This window comes from Rattus rattus, chromosome 3 (genome assembly GCF_011064425.1).
Source record: "Rattus rattus isolate New Zealand chromosome 3, Rrattus_CSIRO_v1, whole genome shotgun sequence".
In the NCBI taxonomy this organism is placed as follows: domain Eukaryota; kingdom Metazoa; phylum Chordata; class Mammalia; order Rodentia; family Muridae; genus Rattus; species Rattus rattus.
In genome coordinates this window covers 123296778-123320086 of record NC_046156.1, presented here as the reverse complement: position 1 = coordinate 123320086, position 23309 = coordinate 123296778, and positions in this window count along the sequence as shown.

Below are 23309 nucleotides of genomic sequence, written 5' to 3'. Positions count from 1 at the left end.
TTAGCCCGTTTTCCCATGCAAACAGAATGCTGATTCTCAGTCCAAATAGAAGTTGGTTTTCAAGCTAGGGTAGTTACCTGGCACCACGCAGCTACTGAAATGTAAGCAGGAGATGTTGGCGACCATAAGGGCAAGGTTCGCTCTCCAGACAAGGGCAGCACCCATTTGCACATCCTTTCTTTCTATCAGCAGAGCTCAGAAAGGCCAGAGATGGAGGATGTTGGCTCCATGAGATGACTATGTGACTGAAAATCACATCTGCAGATGGATTTCAGGAGAAAAGCATCCCTACTCCTAGTACACCGAGAACCACTGTGAGAGTTCTGGATGAATGGCCGTTGGGTCTACTGAGAGCGAATAACCCTTGTTAGAATAATCAAATATTGACTGTCTCATTGAAAGCTACCTCGTCTAACAAACCGTGTTAGTGCGGATATAACAGCATAATCTAACCTTTTGGTGCAACGCCTTTGGAAAAATCTAATAAGAAAACCAGTGAAGATTGCAGTAGGCAAGCACACACTGAGGCTTCTGTGGTGTGAGTTTACACTCCTCAAGATGAGAAACCAAGACGGATTCCTGCGGACAAGAGAGACATTTGCTGACAAGAAATCTAATCAATAGAGACGCACAAAGATATTAACTGAAAGCAAGTGGGTGGCATCATTTCTGTGCACGCCTAGTCTGCTCCAGGCAGAATGCTATTGGCAAGCAGAGCTGTGATGCAGATTCCTTCATTGATTCTCCTCAGTTGGTGCTACTACCCTGCTGAACTGTGTTTTCTGTGCGTGCGTTCGTGTGTGTTCTATGTGGCATATGAGCACATTGTGTACAAATGTATGTGCCTGTGTGCATGCGGGACATTGAATGTCCTGCCTTTTCACTCTCCTGCTTATTCATTTAAGGGATAGTCTCTCACTGAATCTGGAACTAGATTTGTGGCCATCAATTTCCAGTATTATATGTAAGCACCAATTACATGGATACTTGGATTTGAACTCAGGTTCTCATATTACGCAAGAAGTGTTCTAAACTTCTGAGCCCTTTCGCTAGCTCCTAGCTATTGACTTGTAATCTCTTTAGATCTTCCTGTATGAGTAGGCATTGCTTCACAGAGATGAACTCTGGCAGAGCCAAAGGACCACTTGACATTTATTTCCTTGTTTTTCTATGCTTAAATACATGACTAAGCTGAGTAAACCTATCTTATTAACTAGGAAATAAGTTGCTACTCTTTGAAATGTCTATATTTTGAGTGAGCTTTGGGGGGAGTGTCTCATCTCAGGAGTGCCATTGTGGGCCTTTAAGACCTGTTCTTTCTACAGAATCCTCCCTGTTTCCAAGAGAAGGGATTCTTACAGAGCTGGAGGTTGGATAACCAATAGGGAAATCCCTTGAGGATATGTGGGAAGTTATCTCTCTGTAAGTATATACTGAGCTTTGCCTGACTTCACAGTGGCACAATGTGACTAATCCAACCTTAGTGTGGATTTAATAGCATCTAACGTGGAGCTTCAAAGTACAGCTCTCACAATCCCAGATACCATGGTCCTTCACTGACTTCTGCAATGCATTCTTATACTCAGTTGTGGAGCTCCTTGGGAAACAAGGACTACAGTGGCCATTAAAGGAGCTCTCACATCTGTTTAATTGAAACATACTGTTTTGATGGGTATGCTGTGTGACTGTTCACCTGAGATGTTAAAAAACAAACAAACAAACAAACAAAAACACTATTTCCCTACAACTGAGGTGATATTATTATTTTCCCAAACTTTCACATGTACTTTGTAGGCATAAATTTTTCCCATCCTACTTTAATAAGTGTTCAGTCTCCCCCTCTAGACCACCACCCATCAGAAGTAGTGGGAAAGAAAAGTTATTAGGACATGGGGGGAGGTGGACCTGTTTAGAAATATTTCTAATGAGTCCAATCTTCATTGCCAGGATATCAGTAGCTCAGCCCAGAGAACACCAAATATGAATCAGCAGCTGAAGTCCAGTCCCCTCGACAGATACCACATAGGAACCAGCAAGGGCAGTTCAGTCCAGAAGAAACCACAAGGCTCACAGGAATCTCATGAGAAATTCTTTGGTGAGTTTCTCTCTATGCCATTACCCCAAGCAGGGCTCAGCAAGGAAATGTAAGGGGAACCAATACATGTGTGTTGTCAGCGAAAATAGTGAGGCAGACCCAAGCAAACCAATACTCAAGCCCCCACTATCTGTGGAGCCATATTTATATTCCTTGTGAACATCATGTGTCCTTTCATGTGTTTGCTATAGCAAAGCAAACACCTTCACCTGTGTCTGCTTCAGGAAAAACATCCTTTACTGTGCCTGCTATAGCAAAACATCCTCTCACCAGTGTGCTCCAGCAAAACATCATTTGGCATAACTGCCTTTCCAACAAAACCAGAGGTTTTCACGTCGATGTTTCTTTTCCAAACAAGCCCTAAACTATCAGATCTCACAAACCTAGCTTAACGTTTATCTGAGGAAAGGGTTTTTTGATGCTCCACTCTTTTGTGTCTCTGAGCCTTTATTTTAGAATTGATTAGCAGATGGGAAATTTGAACACTCAAGTCTCCATGATGGATGATTTTTAAAAAATCAAATGATTCTAATTCCATGTGCATTTTCTTAATAACTTTTTGTAATGGTATCAATTTTATCTCTTGTTCCCACCTGTTCTCCTTTTGGAGCATGAAATCAGCATTTGCTAAAGTGGAGTTCCGATGAACAATTATACCTAATGTGTGTTTTCTCTTCTTCTGTCTAATAGTACATTGAAGTTATGGATTCAGACAGAATCTCTTTGCAAATGTGGACAGCAGACTTCACTCTGTCTTTTCATGCTGTCACATTCCTTTGTCGATATCTCTGTCTTAAGATGCATTTGCCCCATGCATCACCAGTTGCCTTTGTTTTCACGCAGCAGGGAAGACTGGGCTAATCCATGTGTCACTGTGAAGCTCCAGGCCTCTCTATTTGACAGGTAGCAACCCTGACAGCAATCTATTGAAAACGCATTTTAGACAATCATTCTTCCAGTCTAATTTGCTCTTAATAAAATGACGTTGAAGACAAGGGGTCTACTCTTTGCGGTTTGCTGAGTTCAGATAATTGCGTTTTGAGAGAGACACACTGACAGTTTTCACAAATACAAAACGATGAAACTCCCTAAGGAATAAAATGAGATATCTTTACAATAAATGGCTCCTTTAGCCTAAGTGAACCCAAGGCGCTTTGGAAGCTGTGGACATTCAGATGACTCCCAAGAGGTATAGGGAAGCAGTCAGAGATCACGTAAGCTGGCCTGAAAGCCAAATTCTATTTGCTACAGTGAAAAAAAAAATATGACACCTTCTATGCAAATGCACTTTTACTGAACATGGAGGTGTTTATGAACTGTACCACCATGCTACAATTGCCAACATCACAAATGTATGCTCACAGAACACGAGACTGCACACAGGAAACTAGCAGTATTACCTTGTTTCTTGACATGGCCTCTTTTCCTCAATTCATCTCCTGTTCCACACTTGTTCCAGTACAGTACTTCTTCTCCCCCTAAAGAAGAAACACAATGCAGATTAATGTCCACTCTTCCTTTGCCCGTAGTCAGCTAACCTGGCGATGCTCTTATATGGATTTGTTGCTGTTGTTGGCTTCTCTGTTTGTGACTGTGTCTCAAGCAAACCAGGCTAACCTCCTGCAGGCTCTGTAGCTGGAAGATTGACCATGTTCTTCTGGTCCTTTTGCCCCCAGCTCCTGCGTGCTGAATTACAGGAGGGATGCATGATCATACCTGGATCCAAATTTCCAAATTTTAAGTAACAATTTTTGGAAGATTTTTTTTTCTTTCCACAGTATTTTTACCAGTTTCTCCTCAAATTTACAAATAGGTGGCATGGTTTTAAGCCATTATAATATCAGAAAGAATTATTTAAGTCATCAAAGTTTCTTAAACTATCCCATGGTCATCACTAACTGCTAACCTGACAAAAAGTTATGTTAACCTAACTGCAATAACAACAACAAAAGCCAGCCTATTCTATAGCTTAAATATAATAGTGAGGTCTATTTCATTAATTTTGTTTATTGTTTTAATCATTGAAATCATTATTCATGCTGTTATATCAATAATAACTAAATTTTAAATGACTAAAAAAATGATAATTGCATCTTAAAGTAAGGACAGTCGGTTGATTATATTTGTGTGTTTTGCTAGGATCCTGGACCCTGAAGTGATTTACTTCTGTACAGTTACTAGGTAAGAGGAAGCTATCATATTTCTATTCTAGGTAAAGTGAAGGGCTGTGACAATCAGAGCTTCTGTGCACGGCAAAGTGTCTGACCCCTGGGATATGCTTCATGTTGCAGTGTCCCATAGTCCTCTGGTTGAGCCTACAGAGGAAGGAATCGGATCAAGCAAACAAGGAAAACCATCATTCATAACAGGGACTCCCTCTTCCCCACCCTGGCCTCCCTCTCCTTTTCTCCTCACCCCAATCTCATCTGTTTATCTCTTCTTTTAAAATTAATTTTATGTTTTACTTATTCACTTTACATCCTGCTCACTGCTCCCCTTCCCATCACCCCCTCCCACAATCCTTCCCTATCCCTCATCTCTTTTACTCTGAGTGGTTGGGAGGGGGATCCGAGTGGGTACCCCCAACCCTGGCACCTCAAATCACTGCAAAGCTAAATACTTTCTCTCCCACTGACACAAGACTAGGCAGCCCAGCTGAAGAAGATGACCCACAGACAGGCAACAGCTTTTGGGAGAGCCCCTGCTCCAGCTGTTCGGGACCCACATGAAGACCAAGCTGCACATCTGCTACGTATGTGCAGGGAGGTCTAGGTCCAGCCCGTGTACGTTCTTTGGACCCTTCATCTTCTTGTTGTCTTTCTTCCCAGGCTCTATGTTTTCACTCTCCCCTCCCTCTTGTCCTTTTCTCACATTTTCTCTCCTCTTTCTTTCTTTCCCTTTCTCTCTCCCTCTCACCCTCCTTCTCTATTTCTCCCCTTCTCCATTTCTATCTTAATCCATATGTCTTTCTCCCTTCTTCCTCTGTCTCCTCTTTCTCCCTTTCTTTCTCTTTTCCATCACCTCCAACCCCCATAAACCCAATATGTTCTGGGAAGTTGAAGTGTGAACTTTAATGCACACCGAGCTTCTCTGGAGCTGTGCATAATAATTTCACAATTATAAAAGTTTTCCAGTCCCGTGAATGCATGAGATGCGTGGACTGTATTGGAATGTAATGTTCTATCGCCACCTGGTGTGTAGTTTTCAGATTTGCAGCTTCACTTGATCTAAAGAAAAAGAAAGTGATGAACCAATGGGAGAAAGGGATTGTGGGTCTTCCTACTGTGGTGGGAGCCACAGCTGGCAGGATTTGGTGGGAAGGTGGATGGAGGAGGGGAATCTGGGAGATGGGAGTGAGTCAGAAAGGGCTAGCAGGAGTTCAGCAGGACAGAGCAGCAACCTGGAAGAATCCCAGAATCTGAATCCAAACATCTGTGTCATGGTGACAAGCCCAACACAAGTGAGTGGCACACCACCCTGGACAGTTAGTGGGATTTTATAAGAGGAGGTAAAATCTAGGCCAAAATCGTCGGTGGACACTCTGGGAAGATGATTTCTTTTTATAGAACAAGAGTTCAGCACAAGAAGGGGAAAATTCAAGGTAGGGTACTGAGAGAAACAGAATTAAAATTTAAGCTCCAAAACTCCTTGAAGGTTTGAAGTTACCTCAGCTCAAATTCATGGACTTCTTTGCCAACAACAACCCAAACGAACTGGCAGCCAGTTCATTCTGCACAGGTGGTAGGGAGGCACCAAGCCTGTCTAGGTTGCGAACGGCAACAGGGTATGAACTTCTGATTGTCCTACTTCCCATGACCCACATGGATCACCCCAATGTGTTCCCAGCTATGTCCCCATCACTGCATCACTGCTCTCTGGCTCAGGCATCCACTACCTGCCCTGTTTGACCCACTCCCTACTCTTACAGCCTCCTCAAACCTCCACTGCCTGCCACCTCTCCCATTTGCAATCTGCCCATAAACTTAAAAAAACTCTCTACTACGGACTGCATCTGCCTTTCCATCCTTACTCCCCACCCTTTCCCTTCTCATACACTTAGCGCTAATCACTCCACAGCATGTAATGTCTTTCTTTGGAGGGGCAAGGACACATGTATCATTGACTGATTCGAGACTCACTATATAACGGACGCATGACCTCGAACTTCTGGCACTTCTCCTCTACCTACCATGCATTGGGGTTATAGACAGGTATCGCTAACAGAGTGGCCCCATCCTTTTGGACTTCAGATAAAGCAATTACCCTAAGGAGAGCAATTGGCAAGCCAGTCAACAAAGGATGAAAAAGACAGAGACCAGTTTCAAAATCCTTCTGTGGTGTACCTCCAGTGACCCAAGAACCACACCCCAGGCCTAAGCTTTAATGGTTCATAGCTCCTCCTACTGCATTGATAGTACATTGAAGTCCAAGTTTTTAATATTCAACAACCAAACTAGCAGATGACACTTCCCTTCTTGCTCTGATATTTACATCCGCACTGTCTGTTTCAGGAACTCATCTCTGTCACCTTCATAAAAGATCACGTATATTAAGTTAATTTAGCCTGGGTTTCCTCATTCTTACTCCATGAACTCATGCACAGCATGAGGTGTACATAACGAGTAGCAAGTCTTACCTAGAAATTCCATGTTAAAAAAGAACGGTGATTAGTTGTATGTATAGTAGAGTGTCCCTAATTGGGAAGTAGATTTAAATGCTTTCCCTTGATCCTCTTGACACTGTGACTTTGCACCATAGTAACAATGGTGTCAAAGAGGTGTTTAGAAACCTACGTGCCAGGTGTTGAGGTGGGAGTGGGGGTGAGTGGGAGCATCTTAATAGAAGCAGGAGGAAGCAGGGGGATGGGAGGGGGAAAGTGGATATCATTTAAAATGTAAATACATAAAACATATATACATCATATATACATCATATATATACATATATATATGCATGTGCACATATACACATACACATATAAAAGAAACCTACAGGTCAGTCAAAAGGACGACAGAGTTGTGGTGACAGAAAGCAACACTGAGAGAGAAATGGATGACTGCAGGTTAGCACTCATGGGAGATTCAGTGTAGGACCTCAGAGACACATGGACCTGACCAAGGAACGTGCAACCCAAACCTGTCATTCCCCTGAGCATGGCAAGATCAGATGTCAGTGACAGAAAAGAGAGAGCCTTCCAGCCCCCACTTCCTTTGGGAAAAACTATATTTCGGACCAAAATAGAAAAAAAAAAAAAGAAAGAAAGAAAAATCTAAGTTTAAATGAAATTTGGAGTTTTGAGTAGGTAATATTTTACTTTTAGAAACCAAGTCATGTTTGCAAACTTGAGTATCTGGAAAAAAATTTTTTTTTGTAATTAAAACATAGCAGAAAAGACATCGGTTAACCTGTGTTTCCAATTAGCAGCAGGAAAAGATTTCCCTAGGGGACAAAATTGCAAAAGGCAGCAAGCAAGAACCAGTCGTAACAGCACAGACCTAGTAAACCAGCGGGGCGTAGGTAGGAGGATAGTGAATCTGAGCCCAGCCTCGCTCAGACAACGGACTGTCTCAAGAAGGCCGAAGGTCAGGGGCAGAGCTCAGTGGTAGAGTGCTTGCCTAAAGCTTGCCTAAAAGCCCCAGATTGCTTTCAAGGCACAGCAAAAATAAATAGGTAGATGAATAAATTAAATGCCCAAATGAGAAAAAACGACAAAAACCTTCTGATTATAACTCACCATTCCCACTTCCTCACGGGCATGCACTTCCTCACAGGCACGTACGCACACACTTACGAGAAAAAACGTCTTTCAGAGTCTAGCTTATTCCACTTCACATGACACCCAGCCCACCCATTTTCCCGCAGGTCACATCAGGCTCTTGTCCCTCTCCTGGACAGTGTATGATGACCACTTTCTTTTTTCTTACCTGTTCATCTGTTTCCAGTGTAATTCCATAGCTTTGTTGTTATGAACAGTGCTGCAGTAAACATGCGTATACAGGTTTCCTTGGCCTGGATCCCAAGTGTAGGCCCAAAGTGGCAAAGCTCGACCACGGGGTCAAAGAGAGAATTTTCATTCTGACTGATGCAGCAGCTGGACTGTTTCCACTCTCCCCACAGTGCATGAGCAATCCTTTCCCTGTGTGTCCTTGCTAGCTCTCCCTGTTGTCTTGATGACAGCCGCTGACTGAGATGGGGGGGGGGAGTTTCAGTGAAGTTTTGACTTCTAGTCCCACAGCGGTCCCAGGTATGAAAGGGCCACAGAACTTTCGGCAAAGTCAGAGGGCAGCCTCGGTGTCCTTACCTGACTGTCTTCTCTTGAGGGGAAGTCTCCCATTGCTTGCCTCTGTGTAGGTCAGGCCAGCCAGTTTGTAAGCTTCTGGGGATTTTTCGTCCCCATCTTTCACCACGGCATAGGAGCATTTGGATTACAGGCGTGCACCAGCGTGTGTGACCCTGTGTCCTCAGGAGCCACATTCAGGTACTCACGGGTGTGCAGCCGAGCGGAGCCATGTTTCCATTTCCTTGAGTGACACTCTTGTTTTTACTGTCTGGGCTACTGCTGTTCTTTCTGGAAGGTCCTTGCACGTCTTTTTCTCATTTGCTTCAACCATCCTCGAGATTTCTGGGCTTACAGTAAAGTTAATGGTTCTTCACACCCAAATTTCTAGAACTCGTGCGGCAGCAACAGGAGGATCAGGATTTCAAAGCCTGCACATGGAATTCAAGGCCAGCCTGGGTGACCCAGGACGCTCTCTGAAAGAACTAAAACAAACAAGCAAACAAACAAACAAACAAAAAAACAGAGTTACTGAAGTGTAATAAGGCACTCTGAAATAAACCCATATAGACACAGCCATTTGATTCTGTAATACATAAGACAATTCTTGGACAAATACACAGGAAAACTTGATGTCCTCATAAAGAAAAATAGAATTAGATCCATATCTATCCTTGTGCAGAAATAAACAATTTAAAATGTACCCAAGCTCCTTTCGAGATTCACAGGCTTTCCTGACAGCACCTCTGTAAGTGACAGTGGCTGTAACAGCCCTTTCCTAGGTCTCTGTGAGGCCCATTCTATCCTCTTCGACCTCCAGGGACCCAAGAGTGACATTCTCTGCCTCTCTGGAACCACAACATTTTCCTTCTTTCTTTCTAAGACTTGGAAAACCCCTTTTGCTCTGGAGAATGATGTCTGCTCCATAGAGTGGGTGAGAGGTAGTTTTTATTAAAAGGTAGGTTTCAGACCCTCTTAAAAATTGGAAATCTGAGCTTCCTGGGCTCGCTAGACCAAAACACAGAACAAATATCAAGCTGGCCCTTATAGGCCATACGCGGTCGAGCTCACCCCTCCAGGCCTCTCCTCCTTTCATGGCTCTCTATGGTTCAATTTGCAAACGTTGGCTTATGATTGGGAGACAGTAGACAGAGAGGGTTGATGGGGACATATTTGGAGAGTGTCACAATCCTTCCCAGTCCTAGATGACAGGGAAAAATATCAATGCAAAAGGAAAAATTATCATAATATGCTTCATCTTGTGACTTTCTTAATCAGGAGAATTTCATACATGAGTGATATAATATCGTTTGTACCCCCTCTCCCCTCTCTAACTCCTCTGGTACTCCCATTCCATCCCAAACTCTTGATCTCTTCTTTCTAAAATTATTATTATTATACATATGCATCTATACATCCCATATGTGTGTGTATATACACACGCACACACATATACACAAACGCATAACCTACTGAGCCCTCACTGAGCGCACCAAGTGTTGCTTATGAGTATATTTGTTTAAGGCTGAGACCCTTCTTGTACGACTGAAGTTTTATTCTGAATGCACAGCTGTCTTTCTGCCACTGACTGTTTATGTTCAGCATCTTGTCTCCCACAGACTAGGCCAGTCATAACCATTTGCTCAGTCAGGCTACTTTCCCGGTTCCAAGAAAGTTCACCTAGGAATACCCACGATCACGCCTGTGCTTGAATGCAGACTCTGTTTGTTCTATCAGTTTACATTACATCACACTCCTAGGCACTAACAAGTGTGCTAGCTGTGGCCATCTGGGAAATGCAAACTGTACAAGTGAGGAGCACACACTTGATTGATAGCTAAATCATTAGTTCTCGGGGCTTGCAAACATTATTAAAAGGGAGTCATTAAAAAGCTGTCACTTTATCCCAGCTGTGCCATCCGCACAGATGCAATCCACACCGAGTGGCAAAGCCTTCTCAAGAGTTACCTAGGGAAACTCAGTAACCTGCTATTTCCTCTGGGTAACAATTCTATTGACCTGTCAATAAAAGAAGGGTTTATGCTCCTTGGCTGAATTTTCAAAGGAATTGAACTCATTTATACCTGACCCATGGAAGAGTAAATGGAGAAAGGGGGCTTGGAATAGGAGATCTCTATAACATGAAAATGAATGCGTGGATTAATTAAACCCACAGCTAATTATAGGTCATGCCTCTATGAATTTTCTTTAATGCAGGCTTTGGCTGCTGCTCTTGCCCATGAGAACAACATACAAAACCTTTTGCTTCTTCTTATACATTTTCCATATGATTACATGCTTCCAGATCTGAGTGTAGTCACAGGGACAAAAACTGGTCCCATTTTTTTCAGGTGTCACCTGCTCTTTGGAAGTTTAGAACCTTTCATAGAATTTTTCTGGGCTGAGGAGAGAAGAGCAAAGAGATTAATCGCCACCCTTGATTACCTATCAAGTGCTAAATGTTTTGTTTGCATGTATCTAAACATGATCTCACTGATTGGGTTCCACAAAAATCTATGCTTTGCAAAGTGGTACCAAAGGCTACAAGTTAACACTACCCTGATTCTTTTTAAGCTATGGTGTTGTAACTTTCCTGGAAGGAAGAGACCTTGAAGAAATACTTATGTTCCTCTCTGTGGCTGTCAGAAAATTGAAACAGTAGATCACAAGTTCTGAGGATTTCCCAAAGAATTGGATTCTTGGAGAAGATAAAGGCTGATGCTCTGCCAGAGGAGAAACTTGTCCTGGGAAAGAGAGTTCACAGCTCTGACATTTGTTAGACTGCTCCCGGAAAAACTGGAGCTAAGCCAGTGATGATGGGTGGAACCCCATCCCAATCAGGACTCTGTAGTTATGCATCGCTCTAGCCTTCTGTTTAAGCCTAACTTATGTCAGGATGCCAAAGGTGGATTTGGGAATGGCTATCATACCTCTTTGCTCCTCTTTCCAGTGAGAGCACATTGAGTAAATCGCCCTTTTCTGCTTTTACCTCCTACTTTGTCTATTAAATTGGTCTATTGAAGAAAGGTAGCTAAGCCTAGCTTTAGGATTCCCAGGCTCTGATCCCAGTAACCCTTTGCCATGGAACCCTAAAACCAAGACCCCACTAGCGCCTTTAAAACAGGGAGGTCAGATCAATCTCATTGCATTGAGATTTTGGGTGGTGAATAAGAGGATGCCTTGTTCCTGTATTGTAAGTAGAAAGAAGTCTGAAGTGAATGATCTGGAGGACTCATTACAAAAACCAAAACAAACATACAAACATGCAACAAACAAACAAATACCTGAATAAAAAAGCAGCCCTTTGAGTCAGGAAAAGCTATGTAAACATCTCCTGGTGTCACCTCAAGCTGCATATGTGGTCATGGTTGTGCTGCTAAGGCCTGAAGTCACATGCAATGTGCTTTCATCTAATAATCTCAAACCCCATCTTAGCATCACCTAATTACACTCGATGGCAAACAGGGGCCATCTGCAATTTTATCTTAACCAGGACACAGGTAGAGGTGAGAATTAATGAGGACATTAAGGGGGGAAATGGGAAATAAAGAAGAAAAGGGGGAGAGGAGGGGAGGAAATGAGGGAGGGAAAGAAGACGGGAAATGAGATCATGAGGTCTAAGTTTTCCCATCAAAATTTGAACAACAAGAATAGCAAAATATCTGACTCAGGAAAATGATTTAGAATTATGTATGAATGGGGACTTTAAGGCTAGAAGTGGGGAGAAAATGGTCCCAATAGAGATTTAAATGCAAACATTGAAATGTTTCTAAGTTTAGAGAGGGTCCCTGGGAGTAGGGAGGCGGATGGTTTTTTCACATGTAAATTTATATTGAGCATTTATGAATTGCGGATATTGAAAGGAAGATGAGGCTGGTAAAATGTAGAAAATTTGTTTAGGCTAGATAAAGTTGCTTCTTCCCAGGAGGAAAAATAAATAAATTAATATAAAGCATTTTCTCCAGATCCTTGCCTATGAGCACCTGTGCTGGTCTTCCGGGAGTATTTATCAGAAAGCCATCTGCCTAAGCTGCATCCTGAGTGCCCTGCATCTAAATCTCAGAGAAGAACCCAGGAAGCTGCTCACTCGCGCGCTCTCTCTCTCTCTCCCTCTCCCTCCCTCCCTCCCTCCCTCCATCTCCCTCCCTTCCTCCTCTCCCTCCTCTCTCTCTCTCTCTCTCTCTCTCTCTCTCTCTCTCTCTCTCTCTGTATGAGATACAGAGAGAGGCAGAGAGACAGAATCAGAAACAAAGAGCAGAGAGAGGGACAGAAAGACAGAGACAGACACAGACACAGAAACAGACAGACAGACAGAGACAGACCAGAGGTGCTCTCTTCTGTTATTGTTAATTGTTTTCCACCGTATCCTTTAAATAGGGTGTTTCACCAACCTTGGTACTCACTCATTTGGCCTAGACTGACTGGGACCAAGCTTCAGGGATCACTCCTTCTGTCTCTGCATGCTCTGCACTAAGGTTGTAGACACAGTCATGACCACATTCAGATTTTCTTTTCTTTCACATGGGGTCCAGGGATCTAGATTTACATCATTATCCTTGTGCAGTGGGCACTTTACCAGTTCAGCCATACCCCAGCTATGTAACTGGATTCTTAAGCAGAGCCTTCCGACTACAGTACCAGGTTCTTGAAATCTCCGTACCAAGAAAGTGGGGACAAAGAAGTTTTGGGGGTCACTGGTACTCTCAGCCTGGCCAAATCAGCCAACTGCAGCTCCTGTAAGAGACTTTATCTAAAAAATATAAGGCGGACAGTGTAAGAAAAATCACAGCATATTCATTTTGTAGTTATGCAGCGCTCTGGCCTTCTGTTTAAGCCTAACTTTATGTCAGACTAGACATAGTGCAGCCTACACTGTGTTTTTAAAACTTGCCAATGGAAAGACAAAAAACAATTATTTACAACATGGTAACTATGGTGAGAGAACCAACCACGATCTTTACAAGGTTGTTTCCCAGGTATATTTAATGAACAGCGATCACCTTACCTGTGTAGAAGTTTGTTCTCCATCCCATCTGTTTAGCACTGTAATGTAGATATTTGACTAGCAATTCCCTACCACCACAAATGCTAAGGTGATTGCAACAGATCCCAGATTGAGCACAGTGAAACAACCAAACTCTGTAGCTGATCCCAGGATGGGCACATTGAGACAACCATACTCTGCTTACTGTGTGATATAAGCTGGGAGAATTTCTTCCAAAATGCATCTTTCAAACTCAAATTTGAGGTTTTATTTATGTTCTGCATATCTGAACAGTCTGGTAAAGTGTATATGAAAACACACTCACACTCACACTCACACACAGAGAGACAGAGACAGAGACAGAGACAGAGAGAGATTCCTTTGAGCAGGGCTATTCACACACTTGTAGAATTTAGATAGTTTGTCCAGCTAGGTTATGGGTAGAACTCACTTTCCCTGGCTGATGATACTATTAAAGCTATACTTAAGACTCCAAGATAGTAGAGTTGTATAACAGTTTGATACACAGTTTTAAAGCGCCCTCCTATCATTGTAGAGGAAACACTTTCCCCTAGGGACAAAAATATTATTGGCATGAAAACTGAAAGGTACAGTGGTTTACAAATCGAAGCCATGCTTAGAAGGCCCATATTGCAAGCCTGAAGTTCACTACACACATAACAACTTTGAGTTTTGGCACCTCTCCCTACAACTCAGCGTGGCCAATTCATTTACACACGTTATGTGTATGCCCAAAACAATTGGGTGCTGTGGATTTGGCCTTTAAGCTTAGTGATTGAAGGTGAGGAACACTAATAGTGGCAAAGGTGAGATTTTGCAAAATGATTTATGGAAATGCATGAACTCTGTACAGGTGACAATCTCAGTATTTTTCTTCTCAGATAAGAAGATCCCAGATTACTCCACTTTTCTCAGAGTAACATTCCTGACAGTGCCTTGTTTTGTCGGGACCTGTTACTCAAGGTCAAAGTCTACTATTTTCTGGATGTCCTTCTGAGCTTAACCTAAACTGGGGAACTCCCTTTACCTGCAGAACTTCTCATTTTCTGACCTTGTCTATAGAGTCCAAAACCCCTATATCCTCTACCTGCCAAATGTGGAGTAGCCTTGGTGAGATTACAGGGTTAGTTTCCTTTCTCCTGATAAGAACCTGGCCACCAACCACCTGAGATTCTTGGAATGTCCCTCCATGCAAACAAGGCATTCACAGAACTTTAAAACTCTAGCCAATGATTTTCATTAACCCTGAAAACTCCTTCCCACTCTCCAAGATTCATAGATACCCCTTGCTCACCCCAGCTAAAGTGTATGCCTGCAAGCTTACCCCTAACAAAGAAATACACACAAGCTAAGATCATCTCAGAGCATGGTTTCATTGAAGATCGTCAGAGAAAACCTTTGACTAAGATCCCTGGAGGCCTCCCCAGCCCCTACCTGATTTCATTCACAGCTGAACCAGGATCCTGTAGAGCCCTACTTGTTCCAGGCTCTACTTCATCTTTCAGCCCAGTACGCAACAGCATCTGAACACCCAGAGAGGAAAGAAGTGGGAAATGCAGAATCATAGCTGGACCCCAAAATATATACCACATTGCTTTAGTCTTAGAATAAATGTCCTTGGAAATGACAGTGGTGTTCCCAGTGGTGGCTTATTTGAACATGTTTATAGGCTCCTGCAGGCTTCCAACATAAATTTCAAGTCAGATGTACATGCCTCACTGGCCCGGCTTCATCTTGGTTTTCTTGGCCTTACACACACTGACCACAGGAGTTTAAGGGGCTGCCATTCTCTCATAAGCATCCTTTGTTTCCTTTATACAGGAACAATGTTTTCATTGGTTTCAAGGATCTATGTGTTGTTCTCTGTGTGCCTTGTGCTATCTGGGATTGAAGCTTTGTTTCCTGAGGAATTGATCCTTCCTTACACTTGACAACAGTTCTGTTCAAGAGTAGGCAGAAGCCTCCTCAGGAGCCAAACTGTCCATTGCCTGTATGGTAAGAGTTTTTCCTAATTGATTAGGAAAGCATTCAAAAGAATAGTAATATTGTATTATACCTGAAATTGATACTTCAGCCTCCATTAATACATCGTCATTGGGACTCTGCCATTGTCTGTTGCTGGTGGCTGCCTTGTGCTACAACAGTGCTCTCTCGCTTTCCATCAATTGCTTTCAGGGTTTTGTTTGTTCTTATTTTTCCAAGGTCTTAAAGGATACAATTAAGTTAGCTATCTGAGATCTTTATGATTATTTTTATGTAAGCATTTAACAATATAACCTATCCTTGGAGGACTCCTCGAATTGTATACAATAGATTTTTATTTTCTTAAAAGTTTCTTCAGTGACACATTAGTTGTCCAATGGTTTATTGTTTAATCTCCATTAATTTGTGTGCTTTCTGTAGTTTCTCCTATTGATAGATAACTTTATTCTGTGGTGTGAGACAGGATAGAAGAGGTTATTTAAACTTTCAGAAGTTTGCCTTCGTCCAGTGGAATGCTGAGAAGACTGTGTGCTTTGTAGCATATGCGTGGAATGTTCCACAGGTGTCCTTTAGGGCCATCTGGCTTATGGTGTCATTTAACTCCATTATTTGTGTTCATTTGTGTATGTACATTGTCTGTGTATGATCATTGGTCATAACATTGTTTTGAACTCGCCAAGTACTACTCTGCGGTGATCATCCTGTGGGAATCATGTTTTATAAAATCTTTGGTTTTTACAAAAAACCCAGGATAGCTAAAGCTATCCTCAACAATAAAAGGACTTCAGGGGGAATCACTAACCCTGAACTCAAGCAGTATTACAGAGCAATAGTGATAAAAACTGCATGGTATTGGTACAGAGACAGACAGATAGACCAATGGAATAGAATTGAAGACCCAGAAATGAACCCACACACCTATGGTCACTTGATTTTTGACAAAGGAGCCAAACCATCCAATGGAAAAAAAGATAGCATTTTCAGCAAATGGTGCTGGTTCAACTGGAGGTCAACATGTAGAAGAATGCAGATCGATCCATGCTTATCACCCTGTACAAAGCTGAAGTCCAAGTGGATCAAGGACCTCCACATCAAACCAGACACACTCAAACTAATAGAAGAAAAACTAGGGAAGCATCTGGAACACATGGGCACTGGAAAAAATTTCCTGAACAAAACACCAATGGCTTACGCTCTAAGATCAAAAAATCGACAAATGGGATCTCATAAAACTGCAAAGCTTCTGTAAGGCAAAAGGACACTGTGGTTTGGACAAACGGCAACCAACAGATTGGGAAAAGATCTTTACCAATCCTACAACAGATAGAGGCCTTATATCCAAAATATACAAAGAACTCAAGAAGTTAGACCCAAAAAGAGGGAAACAAATAACCTATTAAAAGATGGGGTTCAGAGCTAAACAAAGAATTCACAGCTGAGGAATGCCGAATGGCTGAGAAACACCTAAAGAAATGTTCAACATCTTTAGTCATAAGGAAATGGAAATCAAAACAACCCTGAGATTTCACCTCACACCAGTGAGAATGGCTAAGATCAAAAACTCAGGTGACAGCAGATGCTGGTGAGGATGTGGAGAAAGAGGAACACTCCTCCATTGTTGGTGGGATTGCAGACTGGTACAACCATTCTGGAAATCAGTCTGGAGGATCCTCAGAAAATTGGACATTGAACTGCCTGAGGATCCAGCTATACCTCTCTTGGGCCTATACCCAAAAGATGCCCCAACATATAAAAAAGACACGTGCTCCACTATGTTCATCGCAGCCTTATTTATAATAGCCAGAAGCTGGAAAGAACCCAGATGCCCTTCAATAGAGGAATGGATACAGAAAATGTGGTTCATCTACACAATGGAATATTACTCAGCTATCAAAAACAATGACTTTATGAAATTCGTAGGCAAATGGTTGGAACTGGAAAATATCATCCTGAGTGAGCTAACCTAATCACAGAAAGACATACATGGTATGCACTCATTGATAAGTGGCTATTAGCCCAAATGCTTGAATTACCCTAGATGCCTAGAACAAATGAAACTCAAGACGGATGATCAAAATGTGAATGCTTCACTCCTTCTTAAAGGGGAACAAGAATACCCTTGGCAGGGAAGGAGAGGCAAAGATTAAAACAGAGACTGAAGGAACACCCATTCAGAGCCTGCCCCCACATGTGGCCCATACACACACAGCCACCCAATTAGACAAGATGGATGAAGCAAAGAAGTGCAGACCGACAGGAGCCGGATGTAGATCGCTCCTGAGAGACACAGCCAGAATACAGCAAATACAGAGGCGAATGCCAGCAGCAAACCACTGAACTGAGAATAGGACCCCTGTTGAAGGAATCAGAGAAAGAACAGAAAGAGCTTGAAGGCCGAGACCCCATATACAACAATGCCAAGCAAACCAGAGCTTCCAGGACTAAGCCACTACCTAAAGACTATACATGGACTGACCCTGGACTCTGACCATAGGTAGCAATGAATATCCCAGTAAGAGCAATTAGGAAGGGAAGCCCTGGGTCCCATAAGACTGAACTCCCCCAGTGAATTGTAGAGATCTTTCTTGGGGAGGCGGTGGGGGGAGGGTTGGGAGGGGGAACACCCAAAGAAGGGGGAGGGGAGGGGGCCTGCCTGAAACAAAGGAATAACACAGAAATGTATAAGAAATACTCAAGCACAAAAAGGCAACAACAAATAACAAAACAAAAAAAGGCAGAAAAAAAGAAACATGCAAATATACATGGGGACTTTTCCAAGTAGCTAGAACAAAAAAACAGGGTTGGATGTTATTCTCTGAGGACATGCTAGGGTTTTTATCAGCTAACTTTTTATTCACTTTATATTTGCCAGAAGGCCCCTTTGCTCCTCCCAGTCTCCCTTGGTGTAAATTTCTCCGCTGCTCTCTACTTCCCCAGTAGAAGGTGTGTCACCCTTTAGGTACCACCCTACACTGTAATTTAGCTCCAGCAAGACCATGCTGCCACCGTCTTGCCACCATGCCAAGCAGGCTGCCCAGGTAGGGGAAGGGGAAACAATGGCAGGCAATAGGAGCTGAGACAGCCCTGCTCCACCAGTGGGGGACCCACATGAAGACCAAAACTATATATGTACTAGAAATGTGTAGGAGTTCTCAGTCCAGATTCTGTATGTTCAGGGACCTTGAGTGAACAAAGAGGAAGTAACAAAGACACCACAAGGAGATCCAGAGAGATACCGTTTAAGACACTGATAGTGCTGCACTTCACTATTTCCCCACAGTGCCTCTAGATAAATGGGATGCTTTAGACCCTTAAGTTCAAGATAGCAATCACAGAGCGTGGAACAATGGACAGACATATCAAACAGATATGAGAGACCCTGTGTCCTGGACCTACTTCCCACTAGCATTCCCAGGAATTTTGTTTCTAAACTCCCTGTGTGACATAGCCTTGCAGCAGGAAATAGAACACTTGCTTCCTGATTTGGGTTGCCTATTCTACTCTGAGATCTTACCTCCAGCCCATGCGGCTCCAATGGGCTCCCGCACAATCGGTCTACATACATCTTCCAGGAATTTCAGACTGCAGTCAGGCCTAATAGTGCCTCTGGCATCAAAAATGGGCGATGCACGGTTCTTCATGCTCACACCTTCTAGCTACACCACCTAAACCCGCACACCAGGAAAGAAAGCAGGACCCATGTACTTCAGCTCTACTAAATCAAATCCTCACTGAACAATTAAAGACCCTACTCTTAAAAACTCTGAATACAAAACTGAAACCACATTTAAAAACAACAAAAACCAAAAGCTACAAGTATAACTCCATAATCAAAATACTGTACCTACGGAATGACCTGAAATAGTTTTCTGACAATGAATTGTATGAGAATAATCAATACAGTCAGAGACAAAATAAATACATTAATATACCAAAGAACAAACAAAGAGATTAATGAAAATAAGAAAAGCCAACCTAAGATATGAAGATACAATTCCACAAAAAGAAATCGTATTGCCCAAACTAGCCAAATGAAAGGGTTTTGGAATGAGACCAAAGTAAACAACTAAACATCAGTGGAAAGTCTAACTAATGTGGGTCACTGCCGAGAGAACGGATGAGTAGAGGTTGCATCACTCAGTGAAGGTGAAATACCAAGCATTAAAAAGAAAAACATGTATGAAAAATGATTAAAGCTAGAAGCTCTAGAACACCAAGAGAAAACCTAGTTTTAAGTTAAGGCATACAAAAAAGAAGCCAATATCAATAAATGATTCTACATTTTAATAGAAGTACAGATAGACATTTTCCTATGTTATAAAAAAAGAGATACCTTCCCAGGTATAAGAGGCCAACAGAATTCCAAACAGGACCAGAAAAGAAAATCACTATGATATTGTAACCTTTTTTTTAAATATGTTATTGAGTTTATATTCACTACTTCTCCACCCCTACTCCTTTCAACCCTACAATGATCAGGTGGTAGTGGCGTTGAAGGTTAGGGGAAGGCATAGATCTCTTTAGATTACTTCCTGATGATTAGTGCAAAGTTCTAGAGGTGTTGAATCTTCTTCTCAGGATGTTCTAACGCTGAGCTGCCACCAGCAAAACAACAAAGCACCAGCTATCAGCAAACAAAAACACAATGTTAGGGACCACCACCAGTGCAGGGACCAGTAAAGAGACCCCAGATGCACATGGTGACAAGTAGTAGTACCTCAGGGACCCTAGTAGCAGGGGCAGTAATGAGGGGAAGCAGAAGGTCACCTCTCTCTGGACTCTAGCATTTATATACCATCTCCATAGGCCTGAGAATTCCAAATGTAAACTGTCATTATCTGGCAGAATCATGGCTCTATCAGAGCACTACACAAATTATAGTTAGCTGCTGTGAGTAATTTGAAGTTGCCCTCACATCCGCTACCTGGATTAAATGAAAAAATATCACATGAAGTTTTAAAGAAATCAGAATTCTCAATTGCGCATAGTAAGTGGTTAGAACATTAAAAACAAATCATTCAAAGGATAACAAAAGAACTACAGAAGTAAAGTCATATTGTTTATAAATGCCATCAAAATAGCTCCTGATTCTTTGAAAGAATCTGTTAAAGGATGAATGGTATAAAAAAACAACGCCTCCAATTCTGAAAGACCACACCTTCAGAGTATTTACATAAAAATCTATTTATTGAAATTCAAGCATGAGAAATTATTGGATAAAACAAATTAAACAACTTACAGCCACTAAACCAAACCTATACATGGCCACTGAAAGGAATACTTTAATAAAAAGACAAGGTTAAACATCTCAAAGAGGTCAGGGGAAATGAAGCAACAGCCTCAAACAGTTAGTAAAAGATATGGCAAAAAGCAGTTGTCAGCTGATTTAGGTTTGTTTGTTTTTGAATTTTTTTAGACTGGATTTGAAGTGCTAGGGATTTGTGTGTCCTGGACACATGTTCTGTCATCAAACATTCTTCAACTTGAATTGTTGGGTTTTCTTGGGATAAGTGGCTACAGCGTAAGTGGTTTTGTTAGCTGTGTTCTGATTGTCTCCAGGTCCAAATGTAAGAGTTCTTTTGATAAAGACGTATTTTCCTATAAAAAAATGTTGAGTAAAAACACAGCCAACAACAAAATGGGTACAATTAATCTACCAATTTCATGTTGCTAACAGCATCATCTCAATTTTCCAATAAATTGATACAACCATTGACTGGATGAATAGAACAGATCCATGTTTCTGTTGCTCTAAGAAACATAAATTCTCCTTTCTGATAAGAATCTCCATGGCAAAATCTGAACTGGAGTTGGAGAGAAACCCCAATACAGATCAGTCTAGGTGCTTGATGACATCTGCATCATTCACAGTAAGTGAGCGTTCTCAAGATGTTCCAAAACACATTTTAATCAAACATCCAGTCATTATTTACTAATGCATTTGCTGCAGTTTTGAGTTTTCTGGTTATTGTACTACTACGCCTCCCTGTTGATTATAGTTCCCAAGCTTATAATAACATTGGGGTATGGGGTTGTAGCATTAGGGCCAGGTAGTCAGAGACATTTTGTTCCTGCTCTTCCAGATTACTTTCTATCCACAATATGAGAAGAAGTCCATTTGTTATATTCCTTGCTACCAGCTCTGCAATCATATGGAGACAAGTGTCTTTAACCTAGGAGTCAAAAAATCTTCTTTCCCTTTACTTATTTATCTTGTATTCAGAGTGATGAAACTTTCTAAATACAATACTTACTTATGGATTTATGTAATCTGGCTTGAGTATCCCCTCTAGGGAATTATGTTGATTTAAATCATACCTAACAGAAGATCTACAGTAAATTTGATTTATGGTCATGTACTTGAAATAGTAGAAGCCAGACAGAAATCAAGCAGTCAATGTACAGTTTCTAAAGCAGAAGGATAAAGTCAGATTGAAGATTGAAAGATACATCTATTCCTTGATTTTTCAGATGATGTCGTTGTTTTGCATCTATCAATAAGAATTTTATTACTATCTTCATCTAATAAATTATAGTGTCAGGAACTAAATTGCATAGAATCTGATATCTTCAAACCTAGAACACACCCAAAGTGTCCCATTGGACAAGAACATTAGCCAAAAACAAAACAACAACAAATAAACAAAACAAATGAAACAAAACAACAAAAACAAAAACAAAAAACAAAAAACAAGTTACAGAATACCAAGATATGTCCACAGGACTCATAAAGCAACATTGTTGAAGGGTCCAAGGAGGATGTCTGAGTCCCACTGGAAGGGAGAAGAAAGCAACCACAATGGGAAGTAGGAACAGGAAGTTGGAAAGGAAATGGGTGGGGGAACAGGGGAAATATAATCTGTATTGGGTGGAGTAAAAGATCGAAGCCCTGAGGGTCAGCAGAAGAAGAAACAGGCACCTTTGGAGGGAAGGAGATTGGAGGACTTTTGTGAATTATACCAAAGACATGGAGTACCTCAAGAGTCAAAGGTGTGGGGACCCTAGATGAAATGCATTATGAAGAAATCATTAAACACACCTCAGCAGAAAGACAGGGGTAGTCTAGTGAGGATGGACATATTCCACAAACAAAGTTTCAGCCCAAAATTTTTCCTGTCTGAAAAGAAATGCAGGGATAGAGAGAGAGAAGTTCCTAGGAAAGAAGGCTCCCAAAGTGGATAGAGCAGAGGATTCTAGTCTGGATTGAGTCAGAAGATGTACTAACAATCAAGAGAATGGAGGCTCCAGTTTAGAGGTCTGTTGGTGGGTGTAGTAGGGAAACTCAGAGACAGGGGCGGGAGGAGGTTAAAGATGTGGAACTATCATGAGAGGGACTGCAGGGAATAAATCAGGAATATAAAATAAATAAATAAAAATTTTTGTAAAAAAAAATTATAAGTCACAAAATTAGAAAATGTCAAAAGCAAGAGATTAAAATATACATGGAATGAAATCTTAAAGAATTGCAGGAAACACAAGGCAACAAAATAGAAGAAGAAATTAAATGTCCATCCTGACCTAAACTGAAATAGAGACAATAAACAAATCACAAAGGAGAAAACCCGAAGATAGAAAAAAAAACCTAGGAAAGAGATCAGGAGTCATAGATACAAGTATCACCAACAGAATGCTGAAGAGATAGGAGGAGAAATTTCAGGGGCAGAAGATACCATAGAAAACATTGATGCAACCCCCATAGCAGAAATGTAAAATGCAAAAAATTTCCTAAACAAAACAACGCAGGGTATCTAGAACACAATTGAAAAATCAAACCTAAGGATATTAATGTGTATAGAAGAGAAGAAGATCTCAACTTAAAAGGCCAGTAATTATCTTCAACAAAGTAGAGAAGAAAATCTCCTTAAATATAAAGAAAGTGATGCCTATGGAAAAATAGAGTCCTACAGAACTCAAAATAGCAATACGTAACCGAAACGAAGCATACTGAT